Here is a 19,458-nt window from a genome sequence, read left to right on the forward strand (position 1 = left end):
GAGACGCAACAAAGACTTTTTAAAGAAACTATCATCTAATATGCTTCATTGAAAATGCATCAGAAAATGCTCATTGTGCTTTAGTGAAAGTGTTATATCGCCTCCCTCTATTTGCCGATAGATAAATTTGTGCCTCAGAAATTAATATTTTAAACAGGTAAGGGGTTTGCCTTATTTAATCAAGTGTGGTGTATGGGAATTATGTCTATTAGTGTGTATTAGTGTATCAGTATGTATCTCGTGCTGTATGATGTAATGCCTACTTGATTGTGCTGCAAACTAATTTCCCTACGGGACAAATAAATTGATTGATTGATTGAGAGGAAGCTGACGAATTATGAAAGGTAAACTGTTCCAGAGTCCCTGACAGCAAACACTGTAGTTTTAAGTCTAGATCGGTCACTGTTGTATTTCACACAACAAATGTTAAATTTGATCATAATCACAATTATTTTGGTCAGTATTGAGATCACTATATTATAAAGCCCTCGATATACTTGCTTTTCACAATGCGTAAGCATTGACAGCAACGTAAATGGTATTGTTCACATACTTGCCTGCGTACTTTGTGTGTACCTGGAGGATTAAACCTGAATCCACTTGGGTGCAGACCAGGACCGGATCATCCCTCGCAGACACCAGATTATCTTCCTTGACAACCTCCAAATTTGCACATCGTAAACAAACCGAACATAGCACCACTTGAGGAGGTTGTGATTTTAATGAGACATCATGACGATCTTGGTAATTGCGTACTAGCTCCAGGAGGTTTTTTATGTTAACATCCTGCCATAAATCTCCACTTATGCTGCTGACCTTCTTCTTCTTTTCCATTTAATGCCGGTTGGCAAATCAACTGCATATCGCCACCACCTGGATGTGTGAAACAGTAGTTTGCTGCTGACCTGCCGGTCAGATCGACATACTGCCCCCACGTCCATGTGCTGAATTGCATTTTGCGGAAACGCGTAGCGTTAATTCCTGGAGACGTGCACAATCGACGCTCCAAAGGAACGCAGGATACGCGTGGCAGCCATCTTGCGTACGCGGACACATAATTAAAAGTATATCCAGGGCTTTACACGACTACTTATTGACTTACTATTAAAACTTTTAAAATTGCTTTGTTTTATATTAGGCTACTCCAAAATCTTAAATAGCCAATGAAATAAGAAATTGTAACATTATTAACTATAACAACATCAGCTTTGCTCAGCAGAAAAACAAACTCTGGTTGGTTTGATGAAGAAGTCAGTCACAAGTCACGGATAGTCCTCCTAATTTCTCGTGTGTGAAGGCAGTTTGAATCCAGGGCAACAATGAACATTTCCAGAAGACCATATATGAAATTAAAAATGTGGGTTCTCTGATGTCTCTTGTTTGTTTGTTAAAGTTGAAGGCGTGAGCAGCTTTGAGAGTTTTGCTGCCTTCCAGGCCAGGTCTCTCGCAAAAGGGTTTTCGGGCTCAATGGTTAAATTAAATGATACATACAAAAAAACAGAAATTGTTGAGGTAATCTCTTGATCATGCAATATATTTTAATACATACATACATTAAATACATTTAAGATTTTACTGAATTGTTCTCTCTTTCTCTCCCTCTCTCTACAGTTTCTCCTCCTCTTCAGGCCTCCATCCTATAAATATGTCTGTCAACTTCACTAATGACTCCCATCCTCCTCCCAACATGCTTCCTTGCTCTGACCCAGTTGGCATCGCCATGCTCTCTACAGCCACCTCCACCTACGCCCTCCTCGTCATCCCTTTCGCTGTCTTCATCCTCTATCTGGGATCCCAGCGATGGAGACGGCAGGGCTCGGTCTCCACAGCAGCTGTCATGAGTCACTCAGACTTCTTCACCTACAACATGGCCGTCATAGAGCTGATTGCGCCCTATGGGTACACCGCCTACTGCTTCTACAACTACAGCCGCTACTCTGATCTCCCACTGTGGTCGTCTGTGGGCGGCTTTATCGGGTGTTTCAGCTGGTTAGCACAGATTCTCTTCCTCATCCTGACCTGCATGGAGCGCTACCTGGCTGTTGTTCACCCAGTCACTTACCTGGGCCTAAAACAGGCGGGCGGGGTCAGGATCAGAAACATCACCACTGGGTGCGTTTGGTTGATGTGCTTGGGTGGGGCAGGTTTCCTGCTCCACCTTGAACACAATAAAGCTGTTTTGACCGTTAACTCCATGCTAATCATCTCCTTAGTTGTCATGACTTTTTGCAGCCTTACTGTTCTCCGCATTCTGATTCGCCCTCGGCCAGGTGAAGTGGGCGGGGACAGGGTAAAGATTGATCCATCAAAGCTGAGGGCTATCCACACCATAATAATCATAATGGGAGTTCTGTGGTTGAAGTTTGGTGGGAATGTGGTTTCTATTATAATCAGAAGCTCATCGGTGAGTAATAATATCATGTGTTTGGGGAGGTGTTGACCTTTGTGTTCTCTCTGCCCAACAGTCTGACATTATTTCTGCTGTATCTACACAGAGCAGGAAAACTACCAAAGTGTAAACACAACACTGAATCAGGATGAGGATTTAAAGCTACCTTACAGCTGATATATCAGTGTGTGCTTATTTTCACACACACCACACAGTAGTAGGTGTACCACATATTACTATTGCTAAATCTGATCAATCTGCTGACATTATTAAATTCTTACTGATGCATCAATGTTAGAGCATTTTATTGCAGTAGGTGGAACTAGTTTTAAGTAAGCTAGTAGCTAGTTTGTGTACTTTATCAGTACCCATAGGAAAGCAAAATCCAAGATGAGATCTCATTGTTGTTTCCTCCTTTTCTCCTAGACACAAATGAGCTGCTTTTAATACCAAGGTGAGACCAAAGGCCTTTTTCTCCCACTTCTCAAATTAATCTCAGGAGAAACAACCCTATAAAATCTCATTTATGTCTGACAAGATCTCTAACTGATCTTAAATAATTAAATGATCTCATGATTCTTCTCAAATAGGTCTCAGTTTTCTCATATTGGCCTCAGGAGCAAAAACTCATCTCTGTCTTACTCTGATCAAAAGATGAGATCTCTACAGTATCTTAAATAACTGTAATTTCAGTCTCCAGAATGTGGATCAGAAATAAACTCCAAGATATTTCTCAGTTTTTTCTTAGTGACCCACTTAGGGGTTATTTTACTAAAGTACTTTACTTATGTCAAATGTTGAGTATTTTCTTTTTATGGGGGTTTGTACTTTTACTCCCCTTAATTTCCAATCCTTATTGTATTATTGTTAATTATCTGTAACAAGTTACTGAGAATAAATAAATTTTGACTTTGAAAATATTGCACTTTCAAATGTCGTGCTTTCCAGTTGGTTAAGGTTGTCACAGCCAGCATATCTGCAACACACAATACTTTGACATGATGTTCAGAGATTAATTCATTAATGACCGAATGCACGCAAGAACTGATACACAACAAGTATCTGTCATACAGAATAAGCCCTTTTACTTTTTATATTTAAGTACATTCACTACTTTTATACTTATATTTTTTCACTTTTAGACCTTTACTTGAGTAGAATTTCTGAGACTTTAAATGTGGATATGGTATTCCTCCTCTTTTATGTAAAGGAAAATTGTACTCTATTAAAAGACAATAACTGCTTCATTATTAATTTTAGTGTTTAGGCAGTGTTGTTGCCCTTTGAACAGCAGGAGCTCAGGCCTTCAGCACAGCTCTCCAAGCACAGACAGTGATGTGATACAATCAAGCTCACAAACATCTCCCCAGAGCTCCCAACTGCTTTTTAGGAGCAATAAGCAAGACATTAATGATCTCAAAAAGATACAATGATGAGATATCATCTGTGACTTTAATTTCTCCTATTGTAATCTCAATTCAGTATCTCTATGTCTTACCCAAGTCTCAAAATCTCAATCTCTCTTCATCTCATCCTTTTCTCCTAAGGGTTTTAGCAGGGGCGTAGGAGCGACTTTGAACCTGGGAGATGCTGAAATGCTAGAGGGGTTTAGGGGCACTTACTTACTTACTTACTTACTTACTTACTTACTACTTGCATGTACTTATTAGTGTGGCTGAAAGAGGGTCAGAGAGAGGGAGTATAATATAACTAGAACACAAACTGACTACATACCATAAAAACCATGGAACAGCTGCTAGTTAATGTAACTAGTATAAATGTATTTAGTCATCCTAATGTTACACTTGATGTAAGCTTATATTATTATATTAATATTCCCTGTGTCTCACTTGGTCCTGACTCTCCCTGCAACAAATGTGAACACAGAACTGTCTTCAAAGAAACTCTGATGACACAAAGTTTTTTTACTACGTGAGTTTTAGAATATACTATGTCTACTAGCTATCCATACAACTTACAAGCTTGTCCTCCTCAGTTTTTTCTACTCCTTCTCCTGTCTTCTTCCTCTTAAAATATTGCACGATGCTCAACTCTGTGTGAACATTTTGAATACTTTTCAGTTGTTTAGGACACGTAGCAGAGACACATGCACGTTGCATATAAACATCCCTCTAACACTCCTAAAGTAAAAAATCACTTCAGCTGAGCCCTTGAGCAGATAACTAAATACGCCATATCATCATCATCAATATTACCATAAACTGGTGCTCTGGACTCTGCTGGCTTTGACTCTGTTCTGCTGTTGCCCTCATCTCTGCTGTCTGTCTCATGTTCACCATGTCAGCAGTAGTACTGGTGCCGCTGGCCAGTGGCACGTAGAGTACTCAAAATCTTTACTCAAGAAAAAGTACAATTACTCCCATAAAAAGGAAAAGAAAAAATTACAAACCTTCTAATGTATAAATATAATATATATTTTATCTGCTAGAAATAGAAATACCATGTGGCAGCTGTTTCTAACCTGATGAACAAGGTTAGAAACAGCTGCCACATGGTTATTTCTAGGAATGCAATTTGCTTTGCTGGTTGATTATCTTTAGCTATTTCTTTTAATAATTATTTTCCTTTTTAAATCTCCCTGAATGTTGATAAGACCACTTTAAAATCACGTTTGCTGTCCAGCCGATTATTGTTGCCTGTAAATTTTATTATGGACATGTAGCCAACCAAACCGCTTGCTTTGCAGCAGCACAGGCAGCCAAAACAATCTGATTATTCCTAAAGCATCTAAATAATCTTCACAACGCAAAGATTTATTGTGGTAGTAACACGGAGCAGCTCGTTGTTATAGCAGGTAAACCTGCATACAGAGGAAGCTGTGCGTCATGCGTAAAACCAACAGGACTGTTTTATCCACCATATTTTCTTTCTCTGTGCCTCAGAAAAATGATTGTTTCCTGAATAAAAAACAGCTGGTGGCTGCTGAGTGAAGCCAGGATTCGTTTCACTGGCGACATTCTGTTTATCGACAGACATCACTATTAAACAGTAGGCTATGAAAAAAAAAAAAAAAAACAGGTGAATATCCATCAAAAGGAAGCGATGCTCTTTTCAACAACATGATACTGTTAATATATCAGAATCAATCTAGTGATCATCAGACTTGGATGTTAGAGTGTGAAGTTTACATTTGCTCTGCAGAGACTAAATAGGCTTTTAATGCGCCGTTACTGGAAAGTGAAAGTAGGCCAGCCGGCTTGTTACAGGCCACCAGCGCCATGATGTGCGCTCACTGGATTTCAGTTGTTTCAGTCGAACAATAAAGCCTTTAACTGAAAAGGTATTTGCCTGATTTTCTAAATATTTGCATCTGCCCAGCTCATTCATATCAGTGATAAGCGCCCGTCTTTGTACCACAGAGGAGACCTGGCGCTCTTCTGCGTAACTGCCTGCACGCAGCCTGGCTGACCGCTCATTCCGTTAACGAAGCCGATTGCAGATTACAGACTGGTGAAGTTATAAAGGTATGAATGGAGCGAAATTAAAAGTAGATTACTGGCCCACAGAAAATATTGGAGTAAAGAGTCAAAGTAGGCTACAGTTTTAAAAAAGGAACGTGAAAAGGTGCCAATAACTTTTTTTATTTTGTCACTACCTACTCTGCAGCAGGTGTCCCCACTGCTGTCTTCAGGTTCAAAAAGAAAAGCACAAAATAAACATAGTGTTGAGGCACTTTGCCGCACCTGCCTCGAGCGGACTCTTTTTTTTCTCCCTTAACTTTTCAGCACCGCATTTGCGTTGTGTCGCATGTTTTCTATGGGCTACATGATTTTTGACCGCGTTTCAACCATTTAATCATGTCTGCTCCGGAGTGTGTGATTGGCTGGCTATGAGCCAACTCCAAAAAAAAAAGCGAGGGGGACAAAACACAGCTTTTGAAATGTGGGGGGGACATGTCCCCCTCAATTATAATGGCTCCTACGCGTTTGGGTTTTAGAATCAACAATTCAGATTGGAGTTATCACAAAAAGATATACTATTGAGATCTGAGTATTTTCTCAAGAGTTAAACAAAAAACTATTCTGACCAAATCTTTCCTCTGGGTAAATACTTTATTTAGCTGACGCTTTTATCCAAACACTTACAAGACTTACAATTTCTATGTCAGAGGATGCACGCCTGGAGCACCTAGGGGTTGCTCAGTGTCTTGTTCAGGGACACATTGGCGGATCACAGTGGGGAATTGAACCCGGGTCTCTCACACCACAGTCTTATCCACCTTTCCATCACCACTCCAGCTACTTTATATTGTTAGTTAAACTACTTTATTGTTAGGAAGTTTAAACTACTTTATAGGTTAGATCGTATATAGTTTTAACTACGTTAGATTGTCAAGCCTACTGTTAGTTTGTAACTATACAGTTAGCTTGTTTTAACAACTTCATATACATTTAACTAGTTTTAACTAATAGTTAGCTAGCTATTTTCAACAACCTTGTATACAGTTAGCAAGTTTTAACTACTTTATAAACGTATATAGTTTTAACTACGTTAGATTGTCAAGCCTACTGTTAGTTTGTAACTATACAGTTAGCTTGTTTTAACAACTTCATATACATTTAACTAGTTTTAACTAATAGTTAGCTAGCTATTTTCAACAACCTTGTATACAGTTAGCAAGTTTTAACTACTTTATAACTTTACATATATATTTACAGTCAGTTAATTTTAACTACATTATAGCCTATAGTTAGTTAGCTTCTAACTACTTTATATAGGCAGCAGTTAGCTAGTTTTAATTAACAGTTAGCTATTTTATATTCTTTATGCAGTTAGTTTCACACTCCTTTATACAGTTTCTAACAAAGCTATACAGTTAGCTATTTTCAACAACTTTGTATACAGCCAGCTAGTTTTAAATATTTTATAAATAATTAGCTAGTTTCTAACAACTTTATATACAGTTTTTAACTATACAGTTAGGTATTTTCAACAACTTTGTATACAGTCAGCTAGTTTAAAATATTTTATAAATAATTAGCTAGTTTCTAACAACTTTATATATAGTTAGCTATAATTGAACTACTGTATCCAGTCAGCTAGTTTTAACTAGTTTCTGAGTAATTAGCTAATTTCTAACTACTTTATATAGTTTCTAACTATATACAGTTAGATATTTTCAACAACTTTGTATACAGCCAGCTAGTTTTAAATACTTTATAAATAATTAGCTAGTTAACAACTTTATATACACTAAGCTGTAATTTAATTACTGTAGCCTATACAGTCAGCTAGTTTTAACTATTTATATACAGTTAGCTAGTTACAACCTACTTTACATAGTCTACATTTAGCTAGTTTGATAAATTTTCTATACAGTTAGCTGGAGATGATTAAAGCACCTCTCCAGTGTATTTTGACATTTCTATGATATTTCATATTTTTCTTAGTCATTTCATTTCAATGTTGATTACCCACATAGCTTGCCAAATATTATTTGACAAATAGCTTAATTTTGTTTGCTAAGGTGTTAAAACGGGATGATGACGTATGACTATAGTAATTCCATAAGTCATACGTCATTCTCCAAGCTTGCGCAGGCGCACTGTCATGCCTCGTTAAGTCAGAGCATCAAACCGATAAACATCGTTGTGAGCTAGCTAACCAATTTATCATATAATTTACTTAGAACTTACAGTAGGTATGTCTCTCCGTGTCTCTCTGTGTCTGATTATTGATTTGTCTTTCTAGTTTAGTTAGCTTATGTTAAGTTAACTAAGTTGTAGATAGGGGTCTTTACTTTTTTGTTTCCTTCTGTTGGTTTAGTTTGCTGTTCATTTTCATTATGGCATTTGTGCGTGCGGTGTTGGAAGACAGATGACAGAAAACACGTTGCACTTTCACCTGACACCGTCATATACAGTCCGCAACATGCATTTTGCTGACGGCCGTTTTGCCAATGCATCGGCGGAGGCACCCCCACACCCCCGCGGTAAAGAAGCATTAAATTAAATGCTTCATGTTTACTTGTGTCTTTGTCTGTTTCTACCTTCCTGGAAATTGTTACTCTCAGACAGATGTGTGAGTACACTTAGACAACTAGAAACTGGGGTCAAATTTTTTGCATTTGTACAAATACTTGGCCAATAAAGGTGATTCCGATAAGTACGAAGAAATTTCATATATGATATAGCATATAGCATTTAAGATATAGATGTATTTGAAGGTCATTTGCCAACAGCGTTTGCAATATTGGCTAGTTTGTTCGTTACATATCTTGGTCACAATTCTTTAATAACCAATCTGGTGTTGTTCTGCAAGTGAACATGCACACTAACCAGTGTTAATGTCGTCAACAGAAACCATCAGAAAAATATTTGTTGACGACATATTTGTCACAACTAAAATGAGACTACATACTTCTTTTGATTGAAACTCAAAAAGATCAAACAAGTAAAATTTGACTAAAACTAATTCACACTTTCGTCACAAGACAAAATAAATCAAGATCAGTTAAGAATTGCTCTGACCCCGTGTGGAACAGAAATGTCCCTGCTGCAATTTAACATAAAAAGTAAGATAAAATCTTATTGAATTTCCAACCTGCAAATAATCTCACACTCCTGCTGTCACCTGTTCTTCACTCAAATACATCATAAACAACACACACTGAGAGGTATTGATACATTTGGACACCAGTTATTTGTGACCTCAGGAAGACCTAAATGAGAATATAAAAAAAACATCTAACAAGGTGAATTTCTCTAATAATAATATGACACATTTTGTTATGAATGTTTACCCATTTTTTTATTTTATTGTCCAATCCACATTACTGTTGATACTTGGAATAGCAAAAGACAAACCTGAGTCACTGTCCGAATACAAATTTGATATTTTATGAACACAAGGTTTTTGAAGCTAGTTCTGTTGATATTTTGTGCTTTGTAAAGTCACCACATTTCAAAGCAGTTAGTAGGCTTACTGTAAAAACCTGTACAATAGAAGCTCACAAGGCTTTTAATCATTCTCTGTAGGATGATGTCGCTGTATAAAAGGTTCTCCACATCAACACAGCAAACATAAAAGCAGCCTATAAAACAGTATGTGGGATTTCCTACAGATGGTAATGTATTTTTCTAAGAGAGCTGATTGGTCAGAAGGCGGCGTTTTCGTAGAGTTGATCTCTTATCTGGAACAGGTTCAGCATAAGTTACCCCGGTTCGAAGTGAACCACTGTCGTGGTAGGTACGATTGCAACACTTTTCAGATATACATAATTTTGAAACATGGTGCAGTTGTTAGCGCTGTCGCCTCACAGCAAGAAGGTTCGTGGGTTCAAACCCCAGTTGTCCCGGCCTTTCTGTGTGGAGTTTGGTGTCTCAAAAAATTGTTCTTAGGTGTGAGTGGTTGTTTGTCTATGTGTGGCCCTGCGATGGACTGGCGTCCTGTCCAGGTGTGCCCGACCCTGTACAGGGGGGTAAGTGGTTGACGATGGATGGACATTACAGACAAGATTTGTGGTTACTTTGAATCTCTTTGTAGTTGTTATGTGTTTCTTCGTAGTCAATTCAAGTCTATTTCTTGTCATTCTGTGTCATGAATCTCTTTGTGGTCGTTTTGTGTTTCTTTGTGGTCAATTTGAGTCTCTATGCAGTCGTTTTTGTTTATTTGTAATAATTTTGTGTTTCTTTAGGGACGTTTGTCTTTCTTTGTGGTCATTTTGATTACCTCTGTTGTCGTTTTGTGTCATTTTGTGGGCATTTTGTTTTCCTTTGTGGTAGTTTTTTGTCTTTTCGTGTTCATTTTGTGTTTCTTTTTAGTCATTTGTGATTGTGGTCAATTTGACTGTCTTTGTACTTAATTTGTGTTTCTTGTGGTTGTTTTGAATGTTTTCTTGGTCGTTTTGTGTTTCTTTGTGGTCTATTTTAGTCTTTTTGAAGTTGTTTTGTGGTAATTTTGTGGACGTTTGATTTGCTCTTTGATTCTTTTGCTCACACGCTGTATGTGAGCAAAAGATGTTAACTTTCAGGGTTATTTTCGTTGTTGTACCCTGATCACACAAGAAGGCGGACATGTGTTTTATACAGACTGATTTTATATAGGAATCTTCAACAACTTTAACAACTTTAAATCGTTTCCTAGTTAATTAAACTAATTTTGTACATAATATGTGATTAAATTTTTTTTTTCAGTGTAATAAAAGATGGTGGTAAAAGACTAATCTCTCTCTTGTTATGTTTCACTTTTTGCTGCTGCAGTCTTATTAGAGTAATGAGTCTTACATGTAAATCTGTGTGCATAGATATGTGTATTTTAATGCACTTAAGTACAATTTCTGCATATCAGCAACGCTGAAAGAATAATGTCAGACTTTGATTCTTTCCAATGTGCGCACAACTCTGCCCTACAGAGGTGCCTTTGGGCAAAGCACTGCATCACTCCCACTGCTGCTGTTATAGCTGACCCTTCACGCTGACAAACAATTTGCATACTGCAAGAGTCATAAAGACAATGATTGATGGCTGTTGCTTTTGCAACATGAAAAACAACACAGACTTGCTGTCTTGCACAGACAAACACTAATGTAGGTTTGGACCACAGACCCACACAGAGCAGTCAGAGACTTCACAGACGCTGGAGGAGCAAACAATACTGGAAAAGGTTGGTGTTTTTATCATCTTATTATAAATTGAGTAATCAGTTTTGACAGTGTCACTTCACATATAAAAATGTCAGATGCTTACTACTGCATGCTGGGGGAAAAAATCAACAACCATAGACTGAAAAGAAAAAAGGTCTAAAAAGTGTTATCTTGTCCTCTCATCATCAAGATCATCTCCTGTCCGTTATAATTAGAGAAAATATATACCATTCCTGACAACAAACCTGTGGCACAAGTTAAAATTCACAGTAATATATAAATATGTTATGTGTAAACATGTAAACATGATAAATGAAAACGTCAATTATAGATCAATCTGTAAATGTATGAACATTTTGTCATACATTAGTTTGAATAAGCTAAATCTAAAACCGCTTATCCATGCTGGGTTGCTGTAAACAATCCCAGCTGTCACTGGGTAAGAGGCAGGGTACACCCTGGACAGACCGTCAGTTCATCACAGGGCGGACACATAGAGACAAACAACCACAAGCACAACATTCACACCTATTAACCTACCTGCATTTCTTTGGATGATGGGAGGAAACAGGAGCTAGCAAAAGAAGTGACTGGTTCAATACAAGTTAAAACTGATAATGCAAAGAATGACTAATGAATGTGGAAATGCAGATTTATAGAAATTAGTTTTTTGTGAAGATTTAAAGGAAGTCACTGAGGTAACACAACAAATTATAAGAAAGGTTGTTCAAGAGTTGTTGATGTTTTAAAATTAATTGGTTGGTTTGGATGACACCAGTAGAGACACATAATGAGCAGATACTTTAATAGTAATCCAGTGTTTGAGCAGCTGGAGTATCAGTTTAAAGAGGTGGTATTATGCTTTTTGGCTTTTCGCCTCTCCTTTATTGACTTTTATATCTTTTTTGTACATGTAACAGGTTTGCAAAGTGAAAAAGCCCAAAGTCCAGCCCAAAGGGAGTTCCCATCTCCCACAGAAAGCACTGCTCTGAACTGCTTGAAAACAGCTCGTTTGTAGTCCAGCCCTTCACTTCCTTTACTTGTGACGTCACAATGAAAACGCTTCATAAAGCTTGCCAAGCGGCTAGCGGGGTCAGGCGCGCCCTCAAACCAAGCTAGTCTGAGCAGAGGCCCTTTGGCTCGACTCGCCTTTGTTTGGTTTTCCACTGTAGAAATGTTGTACCTGTACCTGCTTCCTGATACTTTTTTTCGTATTACCTCACCTCCATCGAGGTTCCAAGCGAGCTGAGGGAAACTAAAATATAACGTGAAAATACGACAGACTGCTGATTGGTCAGAGAGAATATTCACTATTCACTGCATCATCATTGTGTGCGCCAGACAGAGGCCAGCAACAGAAAGTTTTATATTTTACAGTTTTCGTATGTAATTTCATCACTAAATCCACTTCTGAGAAGTTTTGAGATGAGAAATCAGCTGTATAGATTTCGAATATTGACAGTTTTACGGCCGCCCGCTCACAGAGCCCTCTGCTCCCGCTGTCACACAGACCGTTGCAGCAACAACGGCAGAGGAAAACACAGCTGGAAGGTTTTCATACCGCTTATCTGTCTTTACATTCTGAGTAATGTTGAAACGTTTGGATTGCTGGTGTGTGTGGTGTCACTATGACGACAAGCTACGTACTATCTCTGGGTACCATCTGCAACGGAAAACGGAGCAGGGCCGAGTAGAGTCGAGTCTATCGATCTGCGCTATGGTAGCATTTTTTGGCAAGGCAGCAGAGATCGTCAGAACACCGGCAACAGTTCAACGTTTAGTCCTAAAAGACGATGCAACTCCGACTCTGTTTGGGCCTGGAAATTCACAATCACAACCTGTAAGTATGCTTTATTGGTTGTGAATTATATTTAATATAAACACGGCAATGTAACTTCACAGACTGTTCAAGTGCAGAGTTGTTGTAAACATTGGCTAACACAGCTAAAGTTATAGCTATAATGCTAATGTGACCTAAAACCTGATGTGAAAGCTTCTGAGCAAACGTGCACATGTGCAACTCCCAACAAAGATTTTGTACAAGTAAGATGCATCACTCTATAGCTCAAGAGTGGAGCGTACAACAGGGTGAAAAGAGGACCTTCAGCAATGTGCAGTATGAGAAAAAAATATGGTGTTTTTTGAAAATTAAACCATGTAAACCTGTTCTGGTACAACCCCTAATTAAGATTTTGAACCTGAAAATGAGCATAATACCACCTATTTCAATTAAAGAAAAACAAACTCTAGTTGGTTTTAAAGAAGTCAGTAAATCATGCAACCATCTGATTTCATGCTGCATGCAGCACGAATATTTCTGCTACATAAAATACAAATTCACTGGATTAAGTGTTGCATTGTGTGAAGGCAGTTTGAATCCAGAGCAACAATGAACATTTCCAGAAGTAAGAATAAATGATATAAAAAATTTGGGTTCTCTGATGTCTCTCGTTTGTTCTCTTAAAGTTGAAGACATGAGCAGCTTTCCCAATCAGGCAGAGAGTTATACTGCCCTCCTGACCAGGTCTCTCGCAAAAGGGGTTTTCGAGCTCAATCGTTAAATTAAATGATACATTTTTTTTTTAAATAAATAAATTGTTGTGAGGTAATCTCTTGATCATGCACTGTGTTTCAGATTTTACATTAACTGAATTGTTCTCTCTTTCTCTCCCTCTCTCTCCAGTTTCTCCTCCTCTTCAGGCATCCTTACTATAAATATGTCTGTCAACTTCACTAATGCCTCCCATCCTCCCTCCAACTCCTCCCTCCCTCCTGACATGCTTCCTTGCTCTGACCCAGTTGGCATCGCCATTCTCTCTACAGCCGCCTCCACCTACGCCCTCCTGGTCATCCCTCTCTGTGTTTTCATCCTATATCTGGGATCCCAGCAATGGACACGGCAGCGCTCGGTCTCTACAGCAGCTGTTATGAGCCACTCTGACTTCTTCACCTACAACATGGCCGTCATAGAGCTGATTGGGCCCTATGGGTACACAGCCTACTACTTCTACAACTACAGCAGCTACTCTGATCTCCCACTGTGGTCGTCTGTGGGGGCATTTATCGGGTGTTTCAGCTGGTTAGCACAGATTTTCTTCCCCATCCTGACCTGCATGGAGCGCTACCTGGCTGTTGTTCACCCAGTCACTTACCTGAGCCTGAAACAGGCGGGCGGGGTCAGGATCAGAAACATCACCACTGGGTGCGTTTGGTTGATGTGCTTGGGTGGGGCAGGTTTCCTGCTTGTACTTGTACACAATAAGAATGTTTTGTCCGCTGCCTCCATGCTAATCCTCTCCTTAGTTGTCATGACATTTTGCAGCCTTACTGTTCTCCGCGTTCTGATTCGCCCTCGGCCAGGTGAAGCAGGTGGGAACAAGGTAAAGGTTGACCAATCAAAGCTGAGGGCTATCCACACCATAATAATCATAATGGGAGTTCTGTGGTTGAAGTTTGGTGGGAATGTGGTTTCTATTATAATCAGAAGCTCATCGGTGAGTAAAAATGTCATGTGTTTGGGGGAGGTGTTGACCTTTGTGTTCTCTCTGCCCAGCAGTTTGACATTGTTTTTGCTGTATCTTCACAGAGCAGGAAAACTACCAACGTGTAAAAACAACACTGAATCAGGATGAGGATTTAAAGCTATCTTATAGCTGATATGTCAGTGTGTGCTTATTTTCACACACACCACACCTGGTAGTAGGTGTATCACCTATTACTATTGCTCAAATAACTGTAATGCATTCCTGTACTCCTTGCACCAAGTACTGGTCCTGCAGAAAAATGCCTCCTTTGACTGAAATCTGATCAATCTGCTGACATTATTAGATTGTTGCTGATGCATCAATATTGGATCAACAGTTTACTGCAGAAAGTGGAGCTAGTTTTAAATAGGCTAGTAGCTCGTTTTGTGTACTTTATCGGTAAATACTTTATTTAGCTGACGCTTATCCAAAATGCCTTACAATTTCTATGTCAGAGGTTGTCCGCCTGGAGCAACTAGGGGCTCAGTGTCTTGCATTAGCGGATGTGCCACAGTGGGGAATTGAACCCAGGTTTTTAACACCACAGTCCCATCCACCTTTCCATCACCACTCCAACTACTTTATATTGTTAGCTAAACTTCTTTACTGTTAGAAAGTTTAAACAACTTTATATATGGTTAGATCGTCATAGGCTACTGTTAGATAGTTTTAAGAACTTTATATACAGTCAGATAGTTTTAACTAGTTTATATACATTTATATACTTTTAACTACGTTAGATTGTCAAAGCCTACTGTTAGATAGTATGTAACTATACAGTTAGCTTGCTTTAACCAACAGTTAACAGCTAGTTTTTTTATACAGTTAGGTAGTTCCAAAACTTTGTATACAGTAAGCTAGTTTTAACAACTTTATAAATAATTAGCTAGTTTTAACAACTTTATATACAGTTAGCTGTAACTTAACTACAGTATACAGTCACCTCGTTTTAACTACTTTATAAATAATTAGCTAGTTTCAACAACTTTATATACAGTTAGCTGTAACTTAACTACAGTATACAGTCACCTCGTTTTAACTACTTTATAAATAATTCGCTAGTTTCAACAACTTTATATACAGTTAGCTGTAACTTAACTACAGTATACAGTCACCTCGTTTTAACTACTTTATAAATAATTTGGTAGTTTCAACAACTTTATGTACAGTTAGCTATAGTTTAACTACTGTGTACAGTCAGCTACGTTTAACTACTAATTAGCTAGTTTCTCACTACTTTATATACAGTTAGCTAGTTTCTAACTACCTTATATAGTTTCTAACTAATCTATATACATCTACGGAGCTATTTTCAACAACTTCTTATACAGTCAGCTAGTTTCAACGACTTTATATACAGTTAGCTGTAACTTAACTACAGTATACAGTCACCTCGTTTTAACTACTTTATAAATAATTAGCTAGTTTCAACAACTTTATATGCAGTTAGCTACAGTTTAACTACTGTGTACAGTCATCTCGTTTTAACTACTTTATAAATAATTAGCTAGTTTCTAACTACTTTATATACAGTTATCTAGTTTCTAACTACCTTATACAGTTTCTAAGTAATCTATATGGAGCTATTTTCAACAACTTTCTATAAAGTCAGCTAGTTTTAACTACATTATAAATAATTAGCAAGTTTGAACTAGGCCTACATTTAGCTAGTTTGACATATTTTCTAAACAGTTAGTTAGAGATGATCACTAAGAGAAGAAATAAGTTAATAAGTGGACAGTTTTACCTCTTCGGGCCACCAATAATTATATAAAATAAATATAAAGTTTAAATGGGAATTTTTTTTATACTACTGAAATGTGACAAAGTGCCCCAGCAGAAGCCTTATAACTTTAGAAAGCACAAGTTTAATCTTACAGTATAAACTGTATATTATTTTATATCCTAAAGTGATATGTTTTTAAATGTAAAATCTTAATCTGATATGCTTTAAGGTACAATATTTCACTCTGAAATGTAGTGGAGTAAAAGTGTAAGGAAGCATTAAATGGAAATGCTTGATGTTTACTTGTGTCTTAGTCTGTTTCTACCTTCCTGTAAAATGTTACTCTCAGATAGATGTGTTAGTACACTTAGACAACTAAAAACTAGAGTCAAATTTCTTGCATTTGTACAAATACTTGGTCAATAAAGGTGATTCTGATAAGTAAGAAAAAATGTCAAAGATATATTTGGAGTCATTTGTCAACAGCCTTTCCATTATAGGCTAGTTTGTTCGTTACAAATCTTGGTCACAATTCTTTAATAACCAATCTGGTGTTGTTCTGCAACTGAATATGCACAATAGCCAGTTTTAATGTCGTCAACACAAACCATCAGAAAAATATTTGTTGACAATGTAGCCAGCTGTCACAACTAAATGAGACTAAAACTAATTCACACAAGACAAATTAAATCAGGTGCCAAAGTTAACAATTGCTCTGACATTGCAGTTGATAACTGGAATTGCAAAAGACAAACATGAGTCACTGTCCGAATACAAATTTGATATTTTATGAACACAAGGTTTTTGAAGCTAGTTCTGTTGATATTTTGTGCTTTGTAAAGTCACCACATTTCAAAGCAGTTACTAGGCTTACTGTAAAAACCTGTACAACAGAAGCTTGCAAGGCTTTCAAACTTTCTCTGTAGGATGAAATCACTGTATAAAAGGTTTTCCACATCAACGCAGCAAACATAAAAGCAGCCTATAAAACAGAGTGTGGGATGTAATTTTCCAGAGATCTGATTGGTCACTAGGCGGCGTTTTCATAGAGTTGATCTCTTATCTGGAACATAACCCGCTCTGGAGCAGGTTAGCTGTTCAGCATAAGTTATCATGGCGATCTACCCCGGTAAGAAGTGAACCACTGTTGTAGTAGGGGATAGCCGAGACGATTGAAACACTTTTTAGATATACATCATTTTGAAACATAACATTACAGACAGAAATCATTTGTTGTTGTCTTCAACAACTCACGTGTGTATTCTATTAATACCAAGTGCTATCTTGTTCAAATGTGTAACGACTTCAGTATAATTGTACTTTTAACGAAAGGTGTGCATTGTTTCATTTGTCCCTACTGTGCGGGACCAATAAAACACATGGGTGGGACGGAAGAAACGCAACTATATACATTTAAAATGTTTATGTTATTATTGTGAGCGCAGACATCAAGTCGGCTAACAGATGAGTCAGACACTTCTGTTTTCCTGCCTAACATCTCCACAATGCCTCCGCTGAAAGCCGGGGTCGGCAGAAGACGGCAACTCCCTCGAGCGTATTGCCGGCGCTGTCGGCTCACGCGCTCAAGGAAGACGATAGTCTGCGTGCATGCCACGGCTGTCGGCTGACACCTGACATCTCAAACAAACAGAAAGAGAGTTAAAAGTGATAAGAGGGCGTACCTGTGTTAGCATGCCGAGCTGCTGCCTCTCAGAGCTAAGTGTAAACGCAGAAGGGTGCTCCCCCCAGCCCTCTCCGCTATTAGATATGGAAGGCCAACAGGGACATAAGTGTGTGGGCTGTAGTATTCCTCTGCCAATTGAAGATGGCCATGACCAGTGTGTACTGTGTTTGGGCCAACAACACGCCATATTGTCCAGGGAAAACCCTCAGTCATACATGGATTTTTTTATATTGCCAACATGTACTAGGGCCGCCTTTGTTTTGAAAGAAAGCGAGCATGCCCCTCTCTTTCTGAGGAGCCCCGATTGAAAATGCGTAGAAAGGCTGATACTGAAACAGACAGATGGGAGTGTTCAGGGTCCTGGCATTATGAAGGAGCAGGCAGTAGCTGCAGACAGGGCCCTGGCATCTTTCACTGTTGCAAGGCACCACCTGTGGCTGTCTCCACAGTCCCAGCTCCAGCAAGCAGATTGTGGCTGCTTGCTGGGACTGTGGAGACAGTGCCAGTAGAACCTTCAGCTATGTTTGGACTGGATGCAGCTGAACTGTGGCAGCAGGAGCAGGAAAGTCACCACTGGGCACAGGTGATTTCTTGCAGTTTCTCCTGGCACCTCAGGGTCTAAAGAGAGGCAAAAAACATGGTTGGCTCTGGGTGCGGACCCGTGGGTGGTTTCCACCATGACCCACGGTTGCCGGTTACAATTTTACCACAGACCGCAGGTGACAAGGTCCCCCACCTTCACCTCAGTGAACAACCCTGGTCACTCAGAGGTACTGCAGACAGAGATATCCACCCTCTTGGCCAAAGCACTCAGCAGCGGACATCATGTCAAGAGGGGGACCCCACCCAGGGGAGTGGAGGGCTCCACCCTCAGGTGGTGGAGGAGATATGGCACTGCTTCGGTAGGGCCGAAGCCAACCTGTTCACGCGCAGAGAATCAGCGCATTGTCAACTCTTCTTCTCCCTGAAGAATGACAATCCACCTCTGGGCTGGGACGCTCTGGCCCACCCATGGCCCCAAGGTCTGCTTTACTCCTTTCCTACATTCACTCTCCTCCAGGCTCTTCTCTGGATGTGGTGAGGCTGATTCTGGTGGCTCCTCTTTGGTCTAGCTGATGTGAACATGATAAACCACAGGAATGTGAAAAGGAGGGACACTAACAATTCCTGCCTTTTTGAGCCAAAAAATGTTTCATTCTAAACTGTGTTTTGTTCTGTTTAAATAATAGTCCTTGTTAAGTTAGTAGTGGCATTTGCCTCTTAGTTTAGTAGTAATTACCCTGTTGCTATCCTTTAGTCATGTTTGAAGACTAGAGAATCATAAGAAAGTAATCTTGAAGAGTTTCCTAATTTCCTTTTGTTTTGTTTTTAATTTCTCCCTATTATCCTATAGTAATCACTGTCTGTTTAGTGTTTAACTAATGCTTTATCTAAATGTTTCCTTATATAATGTCCTATTACAACGTGCATCCACACGTTCTTCTTATGTATAATCCGCTTCCCAGTTCCCAACTTGAGCAGTAAGTTTAA

General features: G+C 38.8%; 1 long non-coding RNA gene across 1 annotated transcript in view; it reads left to right on the plus strand.

The window, feature by feature from the left end:
- Window positions 1-12,359: 12,359 nt before the first annotated feature.
- Window positions 12,360-19,458, plus strand: part of LOC119911675 — a 14,994-nt gene continuing 7,895 nt past the window's right edge. Inside the window, exons 1-2 of the long non-coding RNA XR_005445957.1 lie at window positions 12,360-12,370; window positions 14,866-14,868. This is a non-coding gene — a long non-coding RNA (uncharacterized LOC119911675). The remainder of the gene's footprint in view (window positions 12,371-14,865; window positions 14,869-19,458) is intronic.

Source organism: Micropterus salmoides, unplaced genomic scaffold, assembly GCF_014851395.1.
Source record: "Micropterus salmoides isolate LMB-PRFRI ecotype aquatic unplaced genomic scaffold, ASM1485139v1 Ms_hic_scaffold_2, whole genome shotgun sequence".
In the NCBI taxonomy this organism is placed as follows: domain Eukaryota; kingdom Metazoa; phylum Chordata; class Actinopteri; order Centrarchiformes; family Centrarchidae; genus Micropterus; species Micropterus salmoides.